Source organism: Oryctolagus cuniculus, chromosome 2, assembly GCF_051225735.1.
Source record: "Oryctolagus cuniculus isolate XC-2025 breed Fujian yellow rabbit chromosome 2, ASM5122573v1, whole genome shotgun sequence".
Lineage (NCBI taxonomy): Eukaryota > Metazoa > Chordata > Mammalia > Lagomorpha > Leporidae > Oryctolagus > Oryctolagus cuniculus.
In genome coordinates, this window is record NC_142868.1 from 111,134,066 (window position 1) to 111,159,684 (window position 25,619).

At 41.9% G+C, this 25,619-nt stretch overlaps 1 long non-coding RNA gene across 1 annotated transcript in view; it reads right to left on the bottom strand.

The window, feature by feature from the left end:
* Nucleotides 1-22,551, bottom strand: part of LOC149127991 (uncharacterized) — a 38,608-nt gene extending 16,057 nt beyond the window's left edge. Inside the window, exon 1 of the long non-coding RNA XR_016230203.1 lies at nucleotides 22,429-22,551. This is a non-coding gene — a long non-coding RNA (uncharacterized LOC149127991). The remainder of the gene's footprint in view (nucleotides 1-22,428) is intronic.
* Between the last annotated feature and the right edge of the window lie 3,068 nt (nucleotides 22,552-25,619).

Consider the following 25,619-nt stretch of genomic DNA (forward strand, 5'->3'; position numbering starts at 1 on the left):
AATTATATAGGGGTGTTCCTAAATATTTGGACATAGGGAATAAGACAGCTCATCATATTCATTGTGTCCAATAAAATCACCTGAAATCAAACACACACAAGAATGTCAATGAGACTGAATGATGAAGCACGCGCTGTTATGGGAAAATCAATTTCTCATGTCTTTAACATTCACTAAAAGAGATGATTATTTTTGAATTTCTTGATGAATGCTAGGAGATGCTAAAGTTGCAGAATAAACCGGGTTTGAGTAAAATAAACCCAATATGCTCAAATCCCTTACTCCATTGACCTTCTAAGACTGTGTTTGCCAAAGTGCTTACCTGAGGGAGCATGTGTGCTTTCCCCCACATGCACACAAATGTTCCTGGGAATAAACATGCAAACTCATTAAGATTTGGGCTGAGATAAATTCATGATGTCTTACCACCCTGGCCCCTCAATGTTACCAAGAAAACAGCTAGGTTTTCTTAGTTTCCTCTCTCAAGTTTTGTTGGTTTATTTCCAAACATGCTCTAGTTTCCTTAAACATAAAACTCACTTCTTACCTCATAACATCCTATTCTCTTATTGAAGAAAAGAGAAACAAGAATTCTCTCCCATTTAATCAATGAACCATGTATTAGCTGCTATACTCCCCATCCCCTCTTTTCCTTTTCCCTACTACTGCACAGAAGGAGTACTTCAATTTCTTTTCTTTTTTTTTTTTTTTTTTTTTTTTTGGAGCTGGATGACATGCATGTTTTAATCAAGAGGCTAAATACTCCCATAGCTATTTTTAATAAAAATATTATTTACATTAAAAAATAAATTAAAAAAATTTTTGAGTACTTCAATTTCTATCTACATTGGATAGGAATTTGTTTCTTTAATGAGCACTCCAAATCTCATCCTCTTGGGTCCTGTGGGGAACCTCACTATAACTGATTATTCCCTTGTTTTTTGCTTTGCAGTGTCTCCCTTCCCACCAGCACCCACACTTCCCCCATGGTATTCCTGGATAGGAATTTGGCTGGATTGTACCTGCTCAGCATCCATGGCAAGTTTCCCTCATCTGTTCACCATTCAGCTACAGAGCTGTTGATTTATAATCCTTATCACTCTATCTTTCTCCATGAGCATTTTTATCTTCTCCCTGATGCTCAAATGTGATAATGCTTGTGATGTGTAAATCTGCCGCTAGCCACAAATTTTCTACCCAACTTCACATTCATATTTATAGCTCTTTGTAAGACTATGCCTCTTGGATATATCACAGAATTCTAAATATAATATATCTATATATTATGTAAAATTTGAATATAAAAAATTTGACTCTTATCTCACAGCACACACACAAATCAACTCAAACTGAATTTAAGATAAAAATGTTAAGACCTGAAACTTTAAAAACCCAGGAAATAAATATAGGAAAAATCTCAAAGTAATGAATAAAGACATTGTTCTGGGGCCAGCGCTGTGGCATAGCGGGTAAAGCTGCTGTCTGCAGTGCTGGTATCCCATATGGGCGCTGGTTCCTATCTTAGCTGCTCCAATCCTGCTCTGTGCTATGGCCTGGGAAAGCAGTAGAAGATGGCTCAAGTCCTCAGGCCCCTGCACCCAAGTGGGGGACCCGGAAGAAGATCCTGGCTGCTGGCTTCCAATCAGCACAGCTCTGGCCCTTGCAGCCAATTGGGGAGTGAACCAGTGGATGGAAGACCTCTCTCTTTCTCTCTCTCTCTCTGCCTCTCCTTGTCTCTCTGTATAACTGACTTTCAAATAAATAAATAAATTTTTAAAAAATAGACATTTTTCAGCAATGATTTCATGGCTATTATGCCAAAAGAACAGGCAACAACAACAAAAAAAAACCGGACAAGTAGGTTTACAGTGGACTAAAAAAGTCTTCTGTACAATAAAAGCCTCAATCAACAGAGTGCAAAGGCAAGCTTCAAAATGGGAGTAAGTGTTTGTAATCCCTATATCAGATAAGAGATTCTTTTTCATACTATTCAAGGAACCCAAACAACTCAATAACAAATAAGCAATCTGAGTTAAAAGTGAGCTAAAACCCGCAAATTTCTCCTAGGAAGGTGCTGATGTTGTGGTGCAGTGAGTTAAGCTGCTGCCTGTGATGCCTGAATCCCTTTGGGGTACAAGTTCAACTCCAGGCTGCTCAGCTTCCTGCTAATGTACCTGGAAGATAGCCCAAGTCCTTGGTTCCCTGCCACCCAGATGGAAAACCAGGATGGAGTTCCAGTCTCCTGGCTTTGGCTTGGCCCAGCTTCAGCCATTGTAGCTGTTTGAGGTGTGAACCAGCAGATGGAAGAATATATCTCTCTCTAAGTCTGCCTTTCAAATAAATAAATAAAAATCTTAAAAATAGAGAAATTTCCCCAAAGCAGACATACACATAGTCAGCAAGTTTATGAAAAGATGGTCAAGGTCGCAAATGCAAATCAAAATCTCACACCTGTTTCGATAGACATTATCAAAAAAGAACAAGTATCAGACAGAATGTGGAAAAATTGAAACCTTTGTACACTGTTGGTGGGGATGAAAAATGGTGAAGTCATATGAAGAATATTATGGAAAATCCTCAGAAAGCTAAAAGTATAACTACCATAAAGTCCAGCAATACCTCTTGTGGGAATTTGTCCAAAAAGAATTGAAATTAGATACCAAAGAGATATTAGCACTCCCATGCTCATTACAGTGCTAGTCACAATAGCCAAGACTGTGGAAACAACCTAAATACCCAGCTTCATATGAACAGATAGAGAGAATGCATCATCTACCTACAAGGGGATGTTTTTCTGCCTTAAAAAAGAGGGAACTCTCTTCTATGCAGCAGCATGAGTGAACTCTGAGAACTTTTTTCTGTGTAAGATAAGACAATCCCAGAAGATTAATACTGCATGATTCCACTTGTAGGAGGCATCTAAAATACTTAATCTCTTAGACTCAGGGAGAAGAATCATTTTTGCGAGGAACCAGGTGTAGCAGGAGTGGAGAATTGCTGATCAGTGGGGCATAATGTCTCAATTATGCTAGATGGCTCAGTTCTAGAGACTTGTGCAACATTGTGCCTATAGTTAACAGGTCTGTATTGTATACTCATGAAACTGTTAAGAGGTAAGATCTCATGTTACTTTCTTGTGACAATAAAATAAAATTTTAAAAAAGAAATATTATCTACTCCTTCCATAAATCCAATATGAACCTTTCCTTTAATCCTTACTTCATGAAATGCAAGGCTATCTGTCTGACTGTTCAAGAATCTTTGGCATCACTCCCTTTCACATACAACATAAAATCAAACTCCAGCTTTTCTCGCTTTACTCCCCTATACCACTGAAATCCATTCACCTCTCTCTGTCCCTACACGATCTATCCTTGTCTGCTCCATTAGCACTCTCTCCTAGAATGCTGCAATAGTCTTCATGCCTTCAGCTTCTCCATTTCCATGTTCACTCTCCCTTCTGTTGTCACAGGAATCTTTCCACTCAAATGGTGTACTCCATCTGCATGCATGAACTCCTAAGCCATCATGCCTTCTTTACCTGTTGTACATGCTAAAGCACTTCTTCCACCTCTCTGCTATAAACTCCCATCTTAGATGTCCTTTTCCTTGTGAAACTTTCCTTTGCAATATGAGCCTTCCTACTTAGTTGTCTGTGTTCAATTCCAAATCACAGGAATGCTGCCATACCTGGTCATTGGTGGGCAGAGCATCTCACATATAGGAAATAGTCTAATTAATTAATTAATTAATTAGTGATGTCTTAAGTTGAAGACAACATAGAAATAAGAGATTGGATTGAGGGAGGTAAATCGAACACTCAATAAGGTAGTGAATAAGGGAAAACATATAAATATTCACATGTCTATTTTCTATGATAAATTCTTTTTTTTTTTTTTTTTTGACAGGCAGAGTGGACAGTGAGAGAAAGAGACAGAGAGAAAGGTCTTCCTTTGCCTTTGGTTCACCCTCCAATGGCCGCCGCGGCCGGCACGCTGGGGCCAGCTCATCACGCTGATCCGAAGCCAGCAGCCAGGTACTTATCCTGGTCTCCCATGCGGGTGCAGGGCCCAAGTACTTGGGCCATCCTCCACTGCACTCCCTGGCCACAGCAGAGAGCTGGCCTGGAAGAGGGGCAACCGGGACAGAATCCGGCGCCCCAATCGGGACTAGAACCCAGTGTGCCGGGGCCGCAGGCAGAGGAGTAGCCTATTGAGCCGTGGCGCCGGCCCTATGATAAATTCTTAAAATGTATTTATAAATATGACTTGTACTTGTCCATGTTAGATTTCGTTAATAATCTTCCCTTTCCCCATTCTTCATTCCTCCAGGTATCTGTTATTTCAAGTAATTTTGCAAATGTTTCTCACTGTAGTCATGGCATGTTCCTCTATCTCTTATTTCTAGTGTCAGCCACCAGGCATCATTTGGTGAAGAGACTGACATGAAAGCGACACTGTATGACTGTAAGTCTAAGACTCAACAGACTATGTAAATTTCTCTGCTTCCCCTGTGACTCCAGCTGACCTGTACCCTTGGTTGATAAACTGTTTTAAGCCACTTGATTTTGGGGGTAGTTTGTCACAAAGAAAATCTGTGGCAATAACTGTCTAATACATGAAGGTATTTCAAAAAGTTCATGGAAATGGAATTAGAAGATAATTCCATACATAGGAGGAGTTATTCAAGAAAGTCATGGAAAATGCATGAGTTTCAAAAATTTCTTGCATGAAAATAAAAATATTTTTCCATGAACATTTTGAAGCCTCCTCATATATATCTGAATATTGATTCTCTAGAAAACAGTTATGTTGTTTTACTTGTCATTGTTCATTAAGAAATAATGATGTTGGGGTCAGTGTTATGGCATAGCAGGTAAAGCTACCACCTGCAATGTTGGCATCCCCATGGGTACTAGTTTGCATCCCAACTGCTCCACTTCTGATCCAGCTTCCTGCTAATGGCCTGAGAAAAGCAGTGGAAGATGACCCAAATGTTTGGACCCTTGCCACCCAAGTGGAAGACCTAGATGAAGCCCCTGGCTGCTGATTTTGGCCTGGTCCAGCCATAATCACTTCGGCCATCTAGCAAGTGAACCAACAAGTGGAAGATCTCTCTCTCTTAAAAGATTTTTATTTATTTATTTGTAATATAGAGTTACAGACAGTGAGAGGGAGAGAGAGAGAGGGCTTCCTTCCGTTGGTTTACTCCCCAGATGGCCACAACAGCTGGAGCTGTGCCGATCCAAAACCAAGAGCCAGATGCTTCTTCTAGATCTCCTACATGGGTACAGGGGCCCAAGCACTTGGACTGTCTTCCACTGCTTCCCCAGGCCATAACAGAGAGATGGATTGGAAGAGGGGCAGCCAGGACTAGAACTGGCGCCCATATGGGATGCTGGCACCACGGACGGAGGATTAACCTACTGCACCACGGAGCAGGTCCCAATAAATCTTTTTTTTTTTTTAAGAAATAAGTACGTTTTGAAAAAATATTTGCAATACATATATTTGACAAAAGATTTGAATCTGGAAACTTAAAATCTCAGAGAGCAATAAAAAGATAAACAACCCAATTATAACCCAATTACAAATAACAAAAACCACACTCACTATACCTGAATAAGCACTTCATAAAAGAAGGTATGCAAATCAGAAGATGGGCAGCATCATTAGTCATCATGAAAATAGCAGTTAAAATCACAATGAAGCCTCACCCCCAGCCCCGCTGCTGTGTCTTAGCTGCTGCCTGTGGTGCTGGCATCCCATATGTGTGCCAGTTCAAGTCCCGGCTTCTCCACTTCCAATCCAGTCCCCTGCTAATGTGTCTGGGAAAGCAGCAGAAAATGGTCCAAGTGCTTGGATCCCTGCATCATATTGGAGACCCAAATGAAGCTCCTGGCTGCTGGCTCGTGGCTTCAAATTGGCCCAGCTCCAGCAGTTGTTACCATTTAGGAAGTGAACCAGCAGATAGAAAATCTCATTCTCTTTCTCTCGCTTTCTCTGTAACTCTGCCTTTCAAATAAATAAACGTTAAAAAAAAAACAAATTTGGATCATAGAAACTAAAGTAGTGCTTTTCTTTTGGGGGAAGGGGTTCAGAACTAACGAGAAAGTGGTAGAAGGGACAGACAGATGAGAAAGAGATAGAGATACAGAGAGGGATAGAGACAGAGAAGTAGAGATGGGGAAAGAAAAAGGGAGACAGAGAAACAGGGAGAAATGATCACAATTCAAAACTGCACTTCGCAGAGCAGTCACTGTGTTGTGCAACCTCAGGATACGGGGAGATGCTCTTCCCGTGCAAAATTTAATAAGAAGTAGAATTATTACCTCTTACAGAGTACACTGAGTACTCACAAAAGGAAGGAAGGAGGGAATGAGCACTAGAGAGGGTCCTGTGGTAGTCACAGCAAAATATGCAAACAGCCCAGTGCTCTGTTTAGAAACACTAAAGTGGATGAAGAGCAGCCGAGCCCACGATGCAGGCACAATAAAATTGCTGTATGTGCTGGAGTAGGGAGACCCTTGGAGCTAACAGGCTGCTTCCAGGAGAACAGTGCAAACCTGAGACTCTCAGGACTCAGGCTTCCTGGAATTGTGCAGCTTCCTGCCTGGACTCTCACCTAGCACAACACCCGACCCCAGGGGAGCGGCATCTGCTCACTGAGCCGCAGGTATTTTTATCTAGTGAAAACGCAAAAAGATATACAAATAAAAAGATGTTCAACATCCTTAGTCATCAGGAAAATGCCAATTAAATCACAGCAAGATACCTTGTCACGTACAGCGGCAAGGCTATTAGCAAAAAGCCTGACAATACCAGTCAGCATGGGAAACAATTGTTTTTTGCTTTCTTTGCTTGCTAGCTAGTTACTAAATTGAAATGGATTTATTTTGTTTAGGCCGAATTCTTTGTACTAATACTGGAAGTCTGATATCAACAAACTTTATTTTTTTTTATTTAATAAATGTGAATTTACAAAGTGCAACTTTTGTATTGTTGTGGCTTCCCCCCTCCCCAACCTCCCTCCCTCCCGCGGCCCTCCCCTCCCCGACTCACTCTCCCATCCCGCCCTTCATCGAGTTTCATTTTCAATCACCTTCATATACAGAAGATCAACTTAGTATACACTAAGCAAGGATTTCAACAGGCTGCACTCACACAACTGCACAAGGTATAGGGCATTGTTCGACTAGTAGTGTTGTTTTTAAGTTTCATAGTAAACCACATTAAGGACAGAGATCCTAGGTGGGGAACCTGTATCCAGTGACCCCTGTTGTTGATTTAACAATTGGCACTCTTATTTATGGTGTCAGCAATCACCCGAGGCTCTTGCCATGAGCTGTCTAGGCTATGGAAGCCCCTTGAGTTCACCGTATCACAGTGGAGATTCCTTCCTCCCTTCAGAGAAAGATGCCTCTCTCCTTGATGGCCTCTTCCTTCTGCTGGGGTCTTGTTCACCAGGATCTTTCATTTAGACTGTTTTTGGCCACCGTGTCATGGCTTTCCATGCCTGTGAGACTCTCATGGGCCTTTTAGCCAGATCCAAATGTCCCAAGGGTTGATTGTGAGGCAGGAGTGCTGTTTTGGGCATTTGCCATTCTATGAGTCTGCTGTGTGTCCTGCTTCCCCCGCAGGATCATTCTCTCTCTTTTAATTCTTTTTTTTTTTTTTTTTTTTTTTTTTTTTTTTTTTTTTTTTTTGACAGGCAGAGTGGACAGTGAGAGAGAGAGAGACAGAGAAAGGTCTTCCTTTGCCGTTGGTTCACCCTCCAATGGCCGCCGTGGCCGGTGTGCTGTGGCCGGTGCGCCGCGCTGATCTGATGGCAGGAGCCAGGTACTTATCCTGGTCTCCCATGGGGTGCAGGGCCCAAGGACTTGGGCCATCCTCCACTGCACTCCCTGGCCACAGCAGAGAGCTGGCCTGGAAGAGGGGCTACTGGGACAGAATCCGGCGCCCCAATCGGGACTAGAACCCGGTGTGCTGGCGCCGCAAGGCAGAGGATTAGCCTAGTGAGCCGTGGCGCCGGCCTAGCCCTGACACATTTCTAGTTCCACCATTGGAGGTAAGCCCAAGTGAGCATGTGTCGACCTATGTATCTCCTCCCTCTCTTATTCCCACTCCTATGTTTAACAGAGATCACTTTTCTGTTAATTTTAAACGCCTAAGAATGATTGTGCATTGATTACAGAGTTCAACCAGTGGTATTAAGTAGAACAAACAGAGCAACAACAACAAAGATACTAAAAGGAATAAAATAGTAAGTTGTTCCTCAACAGTCTAGACAAGGGCTGATCATGTCATTGTCTCTCATAGCGTCCATTTCACTTCAATGGGTATCATTTTAGATGCTCGTTTAGTTGCCATCGATCAGGGAGAACATGTGACATTTTTCCCTTTTGGACTGGCTTATTTCACTCAGCATGATGTTTTCCAGCTTCCTCCATTTTGTTGTAAATGCCCGGATTTCATTGTTTTTTACTGTTGTATAGTGTTCCATAGAGTACATATCCCATAGTTTCTTTATCCAGACATCTGTTGATGGACATTTAGGTTGATTCCATGTCTTAGCTATTATGAATTGAGCTAAAACAAATACTGCAAATGGCTCTTTTTTTCTCCCCTTTAATTCCATTTGGGTAAATTCCAAGGAGTGGGATGGCTGGGTCCTGTGGTAGTGCTATATTCAGGTTTCTGAGGACTCTCCAAACTGTCTTCCATAGTGGTTTTACCAGTAACAAACTTTAATTATCATTGCTCTAAACCTTGAACATCATTTGTGTGTGTGTGTGTGTGTGTGTATCCTTATCAGTTCTTATCATAGTGTAACATTTTTGTTAAAAAAAAAAGTCTTAATGGGAATTGATCTTACTGTACTCTAAATGCATTCGCTATAACAATTCTTTAAAAATTAAGATTTACTTTGCTTAATTCTATACATGAATTCCTGGAAATGGTGCATAAGCCAATTTTCATGCACTAGCAGGAATCACTATTTAAAGTCTTCCTTTTTAAAGGAATATTGTACTGCACCTTTAAATGATTGTGGGGGCATTCTTCATTAAAAGCAGACGGAATACACTGATTTTCTTGAAGAGGAGCTGAATGCATCAGAAAGATTTATGGGTCTCAGAGAATCAACAGGTCATGTTCTAAACCAATGCATGGTTCAGAGCACTGGAGCTCTGCACAGCAAGAACTACAGCCATGGGGCAGGTGTTTGCCCTGGCAATTGAGACCTTGGTTAGGTTACGTCCCCTGTCCGATTGCCTGGGTTCAATTCCCAGCTCTGGCTCCTGTTGCCAGCTTTCTGCTAACACAGACCCTGAGAAGAAGCAGTGACGGCTTAAGTAAAGGGGTTCCTGCCACCCAAATGGGAAGTGTGGACTGATTTCCTAGCTCCCTCCTTGGGCTGTTGCAAGCGTCTGGGGACTATCCAGTCAGATGGAAGCCCTATCTCTTTCTCTTTTTATTTCTGTCTCTCTAATAAACAAGTTGTAGCCTAAGCTACATTGCAACCACCACATACCCATGCAGCAGCTGCCACTGCCATGACTGTGCCCCAACCTGTACCCACATCCCTGGGTCACTCTCTCTGTTCTGAAGAGGGTTGATGGTCCACAGGTCAACCCCATTGGATTCCTTGCTTTGCTGAAGTGACACTCGTGGGATACAGACCCCATAGATTCTGTACAGACTTGAATTCTACCTGCCACCCCAATGGCCCACACTGGAGTAGTTCTTGAAAGGGCAAGCCTGGAGTGATTGGGCAGTGTGAGAAGGAACGGAGCCCGAGGGATGGATGTTGGGCAGCTGAGAACGTACAAATGTCAATCCCGATTTCATTCCATCCTAACTAGTTGAATTTCAAATGATGCAACCATGTAGTTTCATTTACCCATCAGACTGGCAAAGACTAAAATGATCATAGCATGTATACTGAGGGTGCAGAATTCTATTCTATGGGTTGGTATGTTGGTGACTTAATGCATATAGAGAGAAATTTGGCAATGCCTACAAAACATAAAGTGGTGTCTCTGAACCCATGATTGGCCATTTAGGACTCTTCCTATTGCTATACCAACGTGTATGTACAGAATGGCTTTGTAAGGACAGTCTGTGCAGCATTGCTTATAAAACAGAAGGTGAAAGAAAGTATTCGTCAACAGAGACTTTGTCCAGAGAAACGGTCATAATTCATGTACCTCTGGGAATTTAACTTTTAAATTTTGAGCTTGTGAATTATGTAAGTTATTGAATGTCAAATCAGGCATTGGGTTTGAATTAGAATGTATGTAAATAAATGTTATAATTACAGGTGCAAATTTTGTAAGTCATATTTTAAAGCTATCTTTAAGACTATCTTTTAAAATTGAAGATGAGGGAAAAGTAAATTCTTCATCTTGATTGTATGTTCAAGTAGCTGCCTTGAGAAAATGCAACATCTAATAATTCCTACTGAAATAATCAAGTGATTGAAGTAGGTATACTTGTTCTTTCTGATATCAGCAATTAGCCATAATAGGAGCAATTTCTCTACAAAGAAAAGGGAAAACCAAATGGCCTGGATGATGCACTCGATTCCCAAGCATCTCAGTGTCAGTTGGCCCTCCTTATTTGATGGCTGTACATCAAAGGATTCAACCAATCATGGGTTAAAACATTTTTAAAAAATTACATCCGAGACTGAATCTGTACAGGCTTTTTATTATTGTTATTATTCCCTACATAATACAGTACAACTATTCACTGCATTATATTAAGTATTATGAGTAATCCAGAGATGAGGTCAAGGATATGGGAGGATGTGCATGAGTTCTAGGCAACTGTTATGCTACTTTATATAAGAACTTGAACATTGAGGATTTTGGTATCCATGGAGGACCCTGAAGCCAATCTTCCATGAATACCAAGGAATGATGAGTTTTAAATTGTGGCTTTAAATGGGCTAATAGTGTTTTGAAATATTTGTGAACTTTATTTTAAGATACTGAGTGTTATGCAGTTAATCTAAGTCATTCAAAATGAAAACACATATGCATGCAATGTCATCTTTGTCAGATGTCTTTTTTATCAATAATGAATCTTGTCAAATGCATTTAGAATACCTTACTGGGTTCTGGCAATCCATTTTACTGGTTTCAAACCCTATTTTAAGATATTAAACTATATCAATGTCCAGTCATTTATGAAACACCAAAAATAAAAAAAAAAAAAACTACCAGTGTTTCCCAAATTATTTTTGGGAGAGCCATGATGGCCTTCCAACATAGTTAATATACACATTTTTAAATGAAATCTCCTTCACTTCTCAAGTTCCCCCAAAATGCTTTTCTATCAAATATTTTAATTTTTGAGAATGAATTTTTGATTTACTCTAAGCACTTGATTAGAATCACTACCCAATAACACTGATCTGCTCTGGGCCATGTATGGTGTCTGATATTTGACCAGTGGTCTAAGCATGTACTGATGCAGGCATTTGCATGGTGATATGAGGCTTTCATCTACAATTACCAGATTTAGCAAATAATGGGACAGGTGCCCAGTTAAATTTGAATCACTGAAAAACAATGAATAATTGTTGAGTGTAAGTACGTCTCAGTTTGTTTATCTCAAATTCAGATTTACCTGGTCACTGCTTGGGGAGTAGTAGTTTAAGGAAAAGCCCTAGGAAAATTGCATTAAAATGTTGTTAAGGAGCATGTTTATTTTATCATATAGTATCTTTTTACACACACACATACACACACACACACACACCATAAAATTTGTTTCTGGTATTAATGCTGTCAAGAAAGATTTGGCTGTTTTCTGTGAATTTCATTTTTTATTTTTAGCCTAGGGCACCTGGGAAGGGTATGTCCAGATTACTCTTTGCATCTTGACTACTAGAAAACTAAAAATGTGGTCCCCACATGTCTAAGGGTGCACATAGGCACTCTGGTTACGCATAATCTTAACCTCTTTGCTGGCTTCATGTTATAGCTCATCTTTCTTTCTGTTGCTTCTCCTTTATTGCTGTTGTCTTCTTGGGTTTTGTATCATTTTTAGCGCTCTTCAAAAGTTTTGGGACAGGGTGTGTAAAGGAAAATAAATAGACTCGACCTGCAGTCTTATAAAAATACTTGGATAATTCAATATGGGATTCTTTGTTTTGAATTCCATCTACAATGGTTATGCAGCTGAAAGTTTATTTCTTGCTATTTGGAGGTCTGCAGCGTCAGCTCACTGGGAATGCGGTCCCATGGCTGAAGCCCTAGTGACAGCAAGACAGAGAGATCAGGTGTTTTCATTCTTCACTTAGAGTTAACTCTTTTTCAAAAAACTTTGTTTTAAAGATTTATTTATTTATTTGAAAGGCGGAGTTACAAAGAGAGAGAGAGAGAGAGAGGAGAAAGCCAGGAGCTAGGAGCTTCTTATGGGTCTCCTACGTAGCTTCAGGGCTCCCCAAACAATTGGACTTCTTCCACTGCTTTCCCAGACGCATTCTCAGGGAGCTGGATCAGAAGGAGAGTAGCCAGAACTTGAACCAGAGCCCATATGGGATCCTGGCGCTGCATCCCATATGCTGGATTTTAACTCACTGCAGCCACAGCAACCGGCCCCATATTTTAACTTTCCAATTAGCATTTTACATACACTGTCCTTTTGTTACTACCTCTAAAAACATTGTCATTTTATTCAGATAATATTTGCATTAATATGATTTCTCTAGGTAAATAAATATCTAGCATCCTGCTTTTTAAATTTCTTTAAACTCTAAGTTATCAGTCTTTAGATAAGCAGTTTCATATTTCTGTGTTTGATTATGAAATAGGATCACAGTGCAAATGGGATGTGTTATATGTAGTCCTATCTGAATGTCAGATTGATTAGATAGAAGTGGAGTGATTCAGTCAGGGCAAAGTTTGAAGCTGGAACACTTAGTTTAGAGCTATAGTCTCCAAGTTAACTCTCAGCTGGCCTGTCCTCCATACCATCCTTGCTTATGATTTTTGTAGCAGGGTTCCTACTTTTCCTTTTTTCCCCCAAAGGATTAAATGCTCTTGCACTTGATTTCTTAACTAGTTATCATCTTAAAACTGTCAGCTAAGGCAGCTTCATTCATTTCCCCGCCCCTGTAAGTTCTACACCAAGCAATGGGAGTTATGTGACATGTCAGGGGGAGTTGGTGAGATGATGGCTCCATGCACCCTTATGCAAACTCTGAGAGCAAATCAAAATTAAGAACAGTCTTAGGCCAGCGCCGCGGCTCAATAGGCTAATCCTCCGCCTGTGGCGCCCGCACACCAGGTTCTAGTCCTGGTCGGGGCACCGGATTCTGTCCTGCTTGCTCCTCTTCCAGTCCAGTCTCTGCTGTGGCCTAGGGGGGTAGTAGAGGATGGCCCAAATCCTTGGGCCCTGCACCCGCATGGGACATCAGGAGAAGCACCTGGCTCCTGGCTTCAGATCAGCGTGGTGCGCCAGCCGCAGCGGCCACTGGGTGGTGAACCAACAGAAAAAGGAAGACCTTTCTCTCTATCTCTCTCTTTCACTGTCCACTCTGCCTGTCAAAAAAAAAAAAAAAAAAAAAAAGTTTTAAAAACCTACTCTAAAGCCTTGTTATTTTTTCCTTCTACTAACATGTTGTGTGGTTTGCTAAGCACCTCAACTGGAATGCCTTAAGTGATACATGGAACTTCAATATACAGTGTGAAATATTTGAGTCCTTAAATAATAACAAACTAGTAAAATCACTTAAAAAGTGTGTTTAAGCTCTGGCCTGAAATAGGAAAACTAACACTGAGTCAGGCCACTCACAAAGCCCAACAGCGCACTCTAAACTCACTCCCATCACAGAGCATTTCCGCTCCTCAGATGGAACATGGCTCATATTTCAACCTCAGCTTGACTTTGGTTAAAATAGCTCCTTTGGTTTTGAAGTTTCTCTCTGCACTTCCTGGTTTCATCGAGAGAGGTCACTGTGGCACTATTACTTCTAATGGTCTATCCAGGCAGCAAAATAAACAAATGCAGCAGTCAATCAACAATAAACCATTTATTGGCTGGTATCAGGCATTCCTGCCGGGCAGTTGGGGTCAGGAAGTTGAGTATTAAGGAGGCAGTCTGGATGCCACTGCAAAGTGCAGGAGTAGAAAAAGTGAATGGAGTGAAACCTGCTACAACAGGGTGCTGGTGAAGACATCCGTGCCCTTTTAATTCTGATATACACTAATCGAATTTAACAGCATTTCTGTAAAGCAACAAATATGAGCTATTTTAAAAATCTAATTAATTTATACTGATTGCATCCTTTGCATTGTAGGTGTTTTTTAAACAAAAAAAAAAAACAGACAAAAATATCATCATATATCTTTGCCTTTGAGTGATAAATGAATACGTGTTATTATCCATCTTTTATAAGCAGAAACACTGAAAGCAGGCAATGGCCAAACCTTATCCAATATCTTCTCTTTGAGCAGTGAGTGGTTCTCCATCTTGGCTAGAAGGTCTCTTAGAAATTCCCACATCAGGGGTAGGAGGCACACAGCTGTTAAGCTGCTGCTTGGGACACTGCCCACATCTCCTATCAGAGGTCTTGGGTTCGAGTCCTGGCTCTGCTTCCAAATCATCTTATTGCTAACGTCCACCCTGGGAGGCAGCCAGTGATGGTGCAAGTAGCTGGGTTCCTGCCACCCACCTGAAGGACCTGGCTTTCACCTGGTCCACCCCCTGCTGTCCCTGGGGAGTGAATCAGCAGATGTAAGATCCTGTGTCTCTGTCTTTCCAAATAAAATAAAATACTCTTTAAAAAATGGGCTCAAAATTATTTTTAAAATGCCCATTTGTGGTCCACATCCCATACCACTTATATCAGAACCTTGGAATTGGGGTCTGAGCTGCTACCAGCTTCCTCTAACGCTCCCAAGAGTCCACTATGCATAAGAGACTGAGAATGACTGCCTGTGGATGCCATCAGCTTGGGTTCCAGTATGGAAAATAAGATTCAACGATTGACTATTTTTTTAAGATTTATTTATTTATTTGAAAGTCAGAGTTATACAGAGAGAGAAGGAGAGGCAGAGAGAGAGAGGTCTTCCCTCCGCTGGTTCACTCCCCAGCTGGCTGCAACAGCTGGAGCTGCACCGACCCGAAGCCAGGAGCCAGGAGCTTCTTCCAGGTCTCCCACGTGGGTGCGGGGGCCCAAGCACTTGGGCCATCTTCTGCTTTCCCAGGCCGTAGCAGAGAGCTGGATTGGAAGTGGAGCAGCTGGGACTCGAATCAGCGTCCATATGGGGTACTGGCACTGCAGGCAGTGGCTTTACTCGCTACGCCACAACACTGGCCCCTGATTATTTGTTTAAATGTGTATTTTTTATCATAGAAACTACCTGACAAATAGAGGGTCATTTGGTTCTTTCTCTTTTTTTTTTGGACAGGCAGAGTGGACAGTGAGAGAGAGACAAAGAGAAAGGTCTTCCTTTTGCCGTTGGTTCACCCTCCAATGGCCGCCGCAGCCGGTGCGCTGCAGCCGGCACACCTCGCTGATCCGAAGCCAGCAGCCAGGTGCTTCTCCTGGTCTCCCATGGGGTGCAGGGCCCAAGCACTTGGGCTATCCTCCACTGCACTCCCGGGCCACAGCAGAGAGCTGGCCTGGAAGAGGGGCAACTGAGACAGAATCTGGTGCCCCGACTGGGACTAGAACCCGGAGTGCCGGCGCCGCAAGGCGGAGGATTAGCCTATTGAGCCACAGCGCCTGCCAGAGGGTCATTTGGTTCTTTAAAAAAAAAAAAAAAGTCTTGGGATGCTGCTGCCGTGGCTGCAGGCTTAGAGGAAGTGGTGTGGTTCTGAGGCTGCACCCTCTTGAAGGCTGCCAGCACTGCTCCGGGGGTCATGTGAAATGGGCTTTGTGTCAGTATCATTGAAGCTGTTTTCTTCTGAGTGGTTAGCTACTTTTGCCTGGTTAAATAAGCAAACAAAGGCAGACCAGAGAAAGGAGCAGAGTTTGATTAGCCTTGTGTTCCCCTGAGATAAGGCTTCCCTTTCTCTTAGTTTGATCTAGAACAGAAACTCAGTCCTACCAGCCCATCCCCATTGCAATTAATTCGTAACAGGTGCCAGTGGTTACCAGGAAGCCAGTGCTCTGCGTATCCGCCGGTTCTCATCTCCTCAAGGATAGGTACAGCAAACACTTTTTACGACTTCCCTCTCAAGTTCCATGGCTGCTCTTTTGCATCCCTGTGAGCTGTGAACTGTGTGCATCCTACCAGCAGGATAAAAACCGGGATTACTAAAAAGATTGTTTTAAAAGTTTCATTTATGGAACTGTGGTGATTCTTTTAACACAAACATAGCTAAAATATGTCCCACTGTATTATGGACAAAGTATGAGAAAAGATAATTTAATCCCCACACCCCCCCAAAAAAGGAAATTGTTTGACTTCATTTATAACGAAAGATTGCAAACAAAACAATGAATTTCACTTCCTCTGTTAAATCATTTTAAAAATTATAATGTCTAGGGGGCCGGTGCTGTGGCGCGGTGGGTTAACACCCTGGCCTGAAGCGCTGGCATCCCATATGGGCGCTGGTTCGAGATCCAGCTGCTCCACTTCCTGTCCAGCTCTCTGCTATGGCCCGGGAGAGCAGTGGAGGATGGCCCAAGTCCTTAGGCCCCTGTGCCCACATGGGGGACTGGGAAAAAGCTCCTGGCTCCTGGCTTTGGATCGGCACAGCTCCAGCCGTTGCAGCCATCTGGGGAGTGAACCATCGGATGGCAGACCTCTCTCTCTCTCTCTCTCTCTCCCAGCATCTCCTCTCTATGTGTAACTCTTTCAAATAAATAAATAAATCTTTTAAAAAATAAAAAATATATAATGTCTAGTGACAGTGAATATATAAATAGAATTAGACTATCTTTTGTTGAGGATCATATAAAATGGTAGCAAATATTTTAAAAATAAGTTGATAATAGTAAAAGACCTTTCAAAAACTCAAACCTTAGGGACCAATGTTGTGGCATAGTGGGTATATCCACCACCTGCAGCACCGGCATCCCATATGGGTGCCAGTTCATGTCCTGGCTGCTCCACTTCCAATCCAGCTCCCTGCTAATGTGACTGGGAAAGCATTAGAAGATGGCCCAAGTGCTTGGACCCTGCTTCCCATATGTGAGACCCAGATGAAGCTCCTGGCTCCTGGCTATGGCCTGGCTTAGCCCTGGTCTTCGAGGCCATCTGGGGAGTGAACCAACAGATCGAAGATCTCTCTGTGTGTATCCCTCCCTCTCTCTGTAACTCTGACTTTCAAATGAACATATCTTAAAAAAATCAAACCCTAAGCAATTGCAACCTATAAATATTAATATATGTACAATGCTTGTAATATTACAGTTGAATACTAGAAGAGAAGAATCGATTTTAAAAGTTATCCTTGTGAGTACAAGGATACTTCAAAACATGAATGAAAAATAGAATGACAAGATAATTCTATTTTGCTGCCAAAAAATTGAAATCCATGCATAGTTGTTTTATGCTATGTTTGTTCCTTGAAACTTTTGTAGACTCCTCATATTGAGGAAATCAACAAAAAAGTAATATCTTTTCTTAAAATGAAAATTTAAAAATAGAACAAATCCATATAATTAAATATCTACAAATAAAATTATTTGGAAAACAATGGAATCTAAGCATTTCACAGTATGTTATGTAACTATATCTAAATATGAAGTATTACTAAGTTATGTTGAATATGCTGGAACCCTTAGTTTAATTGTTTAAAAAATTCTCTGTGAAGCAACACAGAAAAAGTCCATGGTGTACTTGTGATTAAGAATGGTCAACTGAAAGCTTAGGAATACGGCAATGAGTTACATAAGATCTGGGTAAGAATGAGAAAAATCAAGCAGCATTCAACCTTTGCAATAATTAGAGGTGATAAGTCTTTAAAAATTATTCATTCTTTCATGCTTCGCCCATTTGAGAAGCAGAGAGATAGGGCCTTCCCATCTGCTAGTTTATTCTCCAAATGCCTGCGATGTACACAGCTGGGCCAGGCCAAAGCCAGGAGCACAGAACTCACTCCAGGGCTCCCACATGGGTGACAGGAATGCAGTCACCCAGCCATCACCTGCTGCCACCCAGTGCCAGGTCTTGAACAAAGGCACCCCAACATGGGACTTGGGTGTCTTAGCTGTCCATCTTGCCCAGTGGGCTGAATGCCTGTCCCAAGATGATAACTACTGTAGCACTTCGGGTGGAAGAACAACACTGGGGGATTTAGTAAACCTTCGAAATGCAGCATCCTCATCAAAAGTTGAGAGGACAGACAGTATCAGCAGGCAGATACGTGTGTAAGTGGGTTAACTGGCTGTTGAAGGTAGATTAATCAGAGAGAGAATGAGAACTTCATATATGCAGAACTTCATGTGTGCAGAAGTTAAAACAAATTATTTTGTTAAGAAAATTCTTACCCTCTTACTAATCAGTCAGTCAGTCAGCAGTCTCTTGACCAACTACTTTGACAACTCAGTCTTTTAGGTGTATGCTTTGATTTTGATATTTTTTCACTGAATGTGTAAACTTAGGCATTTATTTATTTTTATGAAGTTATTCTTTACTACCTAATACTTTATTTTCATGTTGATGTGACATTAATACAAAGAGAACAGATTCAATGCAGTTCATAGATAAAATTCTAATATAACAATATTCCCTTCTTCCCTCCCTCTCTCCCACCTTCCCTCTTTTCTTCTCTCTCTCTCTCTCCCTTTTCTTTTTCTCTTTCTTTCTTTCTCTCTCTCTCTCTCTTTCTTTCTTTTCATTCTTTCTGAGATAACATTTTCAGTTATCATTACAGTCAAGAGCTTAATGTTCCACTAAATAAAGAGTTCAGTAAGTACAAAGACCCTAGATAAGTGGGAATATAACCAAGAACTACAGAGTAAGACACAGTGGCTGTGTTCATGGGGCTCCTATTCCCAAGCATGGGACAGAAAAGAAGTGTTAGACTGACATGGACTATGCAGAAAGGTAATATGGGGTAGCAGTGCCCCTAAACATTTATTATTAGATTTAATGACAATGTTAACCTTAAAAAGTAGAAATTTTTGTCCGGCCCCTTTAAATTACTTTGGTGAAGCAGTAGCAATGATAACAGCAACACACAAACTAAAGCTGTGCTGCTGAAAGGAACACTCCAAGGGTAAGGATGAGCAGAGGAGAGAATTACAACTTCACTAAGGATACATGTAAACCATCGTTTTTCATTCGACCAACATTGCTCCCCTCTCACTGTTCTTAAGGATTCTATGATTCTATCTGGACCTTGAGACTTACTTATGGAATCCCTATTCTATGGAGTTTGCCACTTACTATGAAATCACCTTCCCTGTTCAGGATAAGCCATTTCATTGAATGAAGCAACATTTCTCTGGTGCTTATGATGTGTTAGGAACACTACTTTAGGGCCTGGGGGACACAGGTGAACAATCCAGCTCTCTGTGGTCAAACAGCATGGTGTCCAGAGCGGGGAGACCAAGGACTGTGCAATTAATACTGACATTAATGCAAGCCAAAACCAAATGCAGAACTCATAGTCAGCTTCCTGAGGGAGGTGTGATTTTAGCAGGGTTTTGAGGGATGAGGAAAAGTTCAAAAGTTAAGAGAAAGAGTGTGAGATGCTGAAAAACATCCAAAAGGAAGAATACAGAGAAAAGAATAATCTTATTTATTAAGCGCTTATAGGGGTATCATATATTTTACATGTTCTATCAAATATTAACATTATGACAGAGGTATTGACTTCTACCTTCATCTCTATTTTATAGGAGAAGAAACTGGGACACAAAACCTCTAGAGATTTGTCTTAAGTACTAGAGACTAACTGGACCACTGTGCCTTTCACAGTGCTGGGCTCCTCCTCCAAGCTGCAGCCTGTTCTAATGGCTCTGCTGCGTTTGGTTATTTTCTGTTCACGGATAGGTTTTATTTCCCAGCTACACCTGCTTGTTGGTTCCAGAGGAAAGATCTGATTTTAGCAAATAGTAACAAAACAACAAAATAAAGAAAAAGAAACTTCTCTGAGAGAGATGGTGCTGGACTTTCTCAACTGTCAGATATTTGCTTTCATATACTTAATTTTCCTAAGTATTTCTTCCTGTACCCAACATGCATTGATGATCTATTAGTTAATGATATGTTGCCTATACATAATCCATAATTTGGGGCACGATGTTTCTTCTACTATCTTGAAACTCTCTCTCTTTTGAGTTGTGGAGGTCTTTTTGTTACTTAAGCAGATAAGCCCAAGGTAGTTTGTGTGTATCCACTTGTTTCCACGCCTCTGGAGTGAGAGATTAGCATTTCATGATCCCCAAGGTACCACCTTGCTCTCCCAGTCTGATCCGGGAATTTTGAACATAGCAGATGTATGGATTTGTATTCCGCTTTAAAGGGAACCTTCTGTACCACTTAAATCATACAGTTTCGATTCCAGATCTCCTTTGATTTTTGTGAAGTGTGATAGCCAAATCCACATGACCTACTTCTAGATGGATCATTTCCCCAAGGGCATAAAGCTTATCCTGGGAGACATGAAGCCACAACCCATCAGAATTTGACATGCCGTGAACACCTGCCCCAAGGATATCTGTCACAACCAGGGGGTTCAATTAGGCACCAAGAAACATGGTACAACAGTGTTTAGCTCCCGAGGGAAGAGGGCAAGGCAAGGGGAGGATGAGGGGGTAGGAGTGCCCAACACAGGTGAGACCATGAAACAGAGGGAGCCTTCAGGATTGTAAATGGTCCTGCAGATTAAAGGAAACTCTGATTCACTCAAGGTCAGATACTCTAAGCCGCGTCTCTACATGCAGATTCCCGGTCCCTAGCCCAGACCTGTTGGATCATTTGGGAGAGAGAAGAGGAAGAGGGTACTGAAATCTGAACTTTACATACCCCCCAAGTTATTCTTATGAGAATCATTAAAATCAAATGTTAATGTAGCAAGCAAGAAGTTGTTATTTGATTAACTTTGCAATCAACTTTACTCCTAAAAAAACATTTAGTGCATTCAATATTCTGAAAAAAAACCTATTAATCATTTCCACTTGTCCAATCGCCTCAGTTAAAAAGGCCTCCAAAAACAACAAAAGGCAATTTAAAGCTATGTGGCAAAACCAAGATGGCACATTTTCCTCTTCCTTTCAACTTAGCTTAAAGATAGGTTCTAGACTGGTAAGGCTTCGCTGTTTCCTAGTTTTTACTTCAATAGGTTGCACTTAAAGTGGTTGCTTCAAAGTCAGCTCAAGTTCAGCTAAAATACCAGTTCAGACCAAGGTTTGTTTTGGTTTGGATTTGTACACTGATTTGTGCACACATACCATTTCCTCTCAGGAAAGCTGCCCTTGAAATGAGAGGGGAGACTCTCTATCCCTCAAAAACGCTTTCCAACCACTTTGATGCCTGAAACTCATTTTTCTCAAATACAGCTCAAATTCTAGTGCCCTGAAAGATCTAACACACCCAGATGGAAGGTGCCTATTCTGAGCTCCCTAAGAGCCTAGGAAGGAGGGTGATGCAGGCAGGAGGAGGGTGTGCAGAGGAGCAAGGGACCGGGTAGCCTCAGATGACCTGGGCCACTTCACTGCAAATATTTTCCCAGGACCAACCCAGCTGTTTCCCAGTACTTTCTCCAGAAAGGAAGGGACCAGACATTTGAAGATGGTGGCTGGGCACTCCTAGAAGCATAGCTACTGGAACGAAAGGAATCACTCGCTCAAAACCTGGCCCTTTGTTTGAAAGAAACATAAAGAAGATCATCTCTATTTGCCCAGACAATAGCTCAAATCAGGCGAAAATGATTAATCCACAAAAGCCTTTCAGCTCAGACTGTATTTGCAATGGAGAAAAGAGTTCTATTTTAGTTCCTCTGTGCCTCCTCCTTCAGCTGAGTTAATTAAGGGTCACTCCAGGATTTCCAGTTTTCTTTGGTGGCTTCAGAGGGAAAAGATAGGAGGTGGCTTTGAACAAACAGGAACCTCACCCATAAAGCCAATCTCCTATTTCAACCTCAGTTCTTTTGCCAGCTAACACACTGCATAAGAGCTGGGAGTGGTCCATTGTGCCAGGGAATTCACCCTTAGGGAAAGACAAAACCCCAACAAGCAAAGACTCACAAAAGATAAACTCAGAAACAGCTAGTCACACTGGCTTTCAGAGAGAAACATGCTCTAAGTCCCACTTTCTTATCGTTGATGATAATAAGACCAAACAGGGCGAGCTGGATGCCCAAGGTGGAAGGTACGAACTGTACTCCTTGGAATTAAAACTTGTTATTCAGGGATACTCAGGGGCCATGTGCAGTCTCTTGACAATTTTTCTGATGACTACCAGTGGTCATCAGAACCTGGTTCTCTCCTAGGTTATAGTCTGAGAGTACTTACCCTCTGTTAATCTGTTAAGCCTCTTCATGGTCTGCAGGTGTCACGGTGAGGTGTCCTCAACTCCCACACTGTCACCCCCATGACTGAAGGCATTTTTCTGGCAGAATTTGAAGAACAGCCAAATGGAAAGTCAAATAGGAAAAGAACTTAGCATGAGGTTAGTTTACATTAAATATGTGTGTTTGCAGGACTGAACGGTGCGTGGAAAAACTAGGCAGAGGTTTACTTTGATTTTAAAAATTTAACAAGGGGCCAGTGCTGTGGTGCAGCAGGTTAAAGCCCAGGCCTGCAGCGCCAGCATCCCATATGAATGCTGGTTCAAGTCCCAGCTGCTCCACTTCCAATCCAACTCTCTGCTATGGCCTGGGAAAGCTGTAGAAATGGCCCAAGTCCTTGGGCCCTTGCACCCATGTGGGAGAACTGAAGAAGCTCCTGGCTCCTGGCTTCGGATCAGCTCAGCTCTGGTTGTTGTAGTCATTTGGAGAGTGAACCAGCAGATGGAAGACCTCTCTCTCTCTCTCTCTCTGTCTCTATCTCTGGCTCTACCTCTCTCTGTAACTTTGTCTTTCAACCAAATAAAATAAAATATATATTTTTAAAAAAATAACAATAAATTTGCCAAAGTTACAAATTTCAAATTCACTCAGTTCTTTCCATTAACTTTAAAACCCAGTTGAAAAAAGCATGTAGGCCCAATAAATTTTAAAAATAGCTTCTAAGAGGGCCTTTGGGTAATGTTCTATCTGTAGATTCTCCTCAACTTAAGATACAGTCATGTTTTGATAAGCCCATTGTGCATTCCAAATATGTAAATTGCAATGTATTTAATCTACCTAACCCATGAAACATAGCCCAAATCAACTTGCATTTGGGCAAATCATCTAACAAAGTCTGTTTTAGTTAACTTTTTTTTTTTAAAAAAAGACTTATTTATTTATTTGAAAGGCAGAGGGACAATGAGAGAGAGAGAGAGAGAGAGAGAGAGAGATACCATCCACGGACACTCCCCAGATGACTGCAACAACCAAGGCTAGGCCAGGCTGAAACCAAAGCCAAGAGACCCAGGAACTACATCCTGGCTTCCATATGGGTGGCAGGGGCCCAAGCTTTTGGACCATCCTCTGCTTCCTTCCTAGGCGAACTAGCAGGGAGAGGGATCTGAAATGGAGCAGCCTGAACTCTAACCGGCACTCTGATAGCGGATGCTGCAAGCAATGGCTAAACCTGCTGCCCCACAACACCAGCCCCACAAAGTCTGTTTTATCATAGTACTCATGTAGTACATGAATACCGGGACCCAAATAATGCTGGCCCTATAGCATGCTGAGGAGCACTTCTGCATACTTCTAATGTGATCACAGGGCTGACTGGGAGCCATGACTGCTGCTGCCTAGCATCACCAGAGACGATTGGACTACATATCGCTAACCAGGCAAAACATGCAATTCAACATCTGCAGTCTGTTCTTTACCGAATGCAAATTGCTTTTGCACCATTGTAAACCTGAAACATCATCAGGCAAAACATTGTAAATTGGGGACCCTGTGTACTTGAAATCTGGAAGCTTCTCAACATCTTAAATGGATTTTTTGAATCTGAGATGTAAATGCTTAAGTCACAACCTTTCCAATTAAAATCGACTTAAAAATATAATGACTCAACTCATAATTATTAAGAAACAAGCTTTCATAACAATTTTAATAGCTATTCTATTGTCACTATCTGTTTAGAATTTCAAACAGTACAAATACATGAAGTATCAGTCATACACAACTTGATCATTTCAAAGATTTAATTCTCTCAAATATTTTTTTAAAGATTTATTTATTTATTTGAAAGTCAGAGTTACACAGAGAGAGGAGAGGCAGAGAGAGAGAGAGAGAGAGGTCTTCCATCGGCTGGTTCACTCTCCAATTGGCCGCAATGGCCGGAGCTATACCGATCCGAAGCCAGGATCCAGGAGCTTCTTCCGGGTCTCCCACGTGGGTGCAGGGGCCCAAAGAGTTGGACCATCTTTTACTGCTTTCCAGGCCATAACAGGGAGCTGGATTGGAAGTGGAGCAACCAGGACTTGAATCGGTGCCCATATGGGATGCTGGTGGGATGCTGGCACTGCAGGCGGTGGCCTTACCTGCTAAACCACAGTAGCAGCCCCATAGTGGTATCTTGATGATGTGATGAGTTTCTTAATGACCAGAGAATTCAAGCAGGACACGAGGGACACTTGTCTCTGATCCTGATACCTCTTATTGGCTCTATCTGTGCTGGCTGGACCAATGATTCCATCACTCAAAGGAGCAGTCCCAGACTCACAATTCCCTGTGAAAGGACTCACCACCTAGGAAACACCCCTAAAACTTTTACCATAACCCAAAATGTTAATTTTTGCATTCCTTTTTTGGTTAAGATATTTCTATTTATTTATTTATTTGACAGGCAGAGTGGACAGTGAGAGAGAGACAGACAGAAAGGTCTTCCTTTTTCCCATTGGTTCACCCCCCAATGGCTGCTGCGGCTGGCGCGCTGCGACCAGCACACCATGCTGATCCAAAGCCAGGAGCCAGATGCTTCCCCCTGGTCTCCCATGGGGTGCAGGGCCCAAGGACTTGGGCCATCCTCCACTGCACTCTCGGGCCACAGCAGAGAGCTGGATTGGAAGAGGAGCAACCGGGACACAATCCAGCGCCCCGACCGGGACTAGAACCCAGTGTGCTGGTGCCGCAGGTGGAGGATTAGCCTATTGAGCCGTGGCCAGATATTTCCATTTTTAATTTAAGTCTATATAGCTTTAGATTCGATGTAATCTTTTTTGTTCAAATATTTCCTCTCTTACTGATAGTAAATTATATTTGCTTGAATGCTGACTTCCCTCTCAAGGCTTTTTCTGCGTACTTGATCATAATTTTCACAATTATTTTACCAGCATTAAGATTAAGCCAAGAATGGTGTTGAGAAACCACTCAGAGAAATGTCTGGGCCTGGTTCATAGGAACAGATATAGAAAATAAACTACAGATGTCCTTTGTAAAAGCTGAGGAAGCTCTTCAGGAAGGCTTGACTGGTAATTTCAGCCTTTGTCTCTTCCCCTCACATTCTTGCTATTATTGTCTTCCACAAGTCTCAGTCATGCCAGAAATGAATGAAGAGGACCATGTTAAAAAAAGAAGGGAAGATGGGGGAGGATTCTCGGG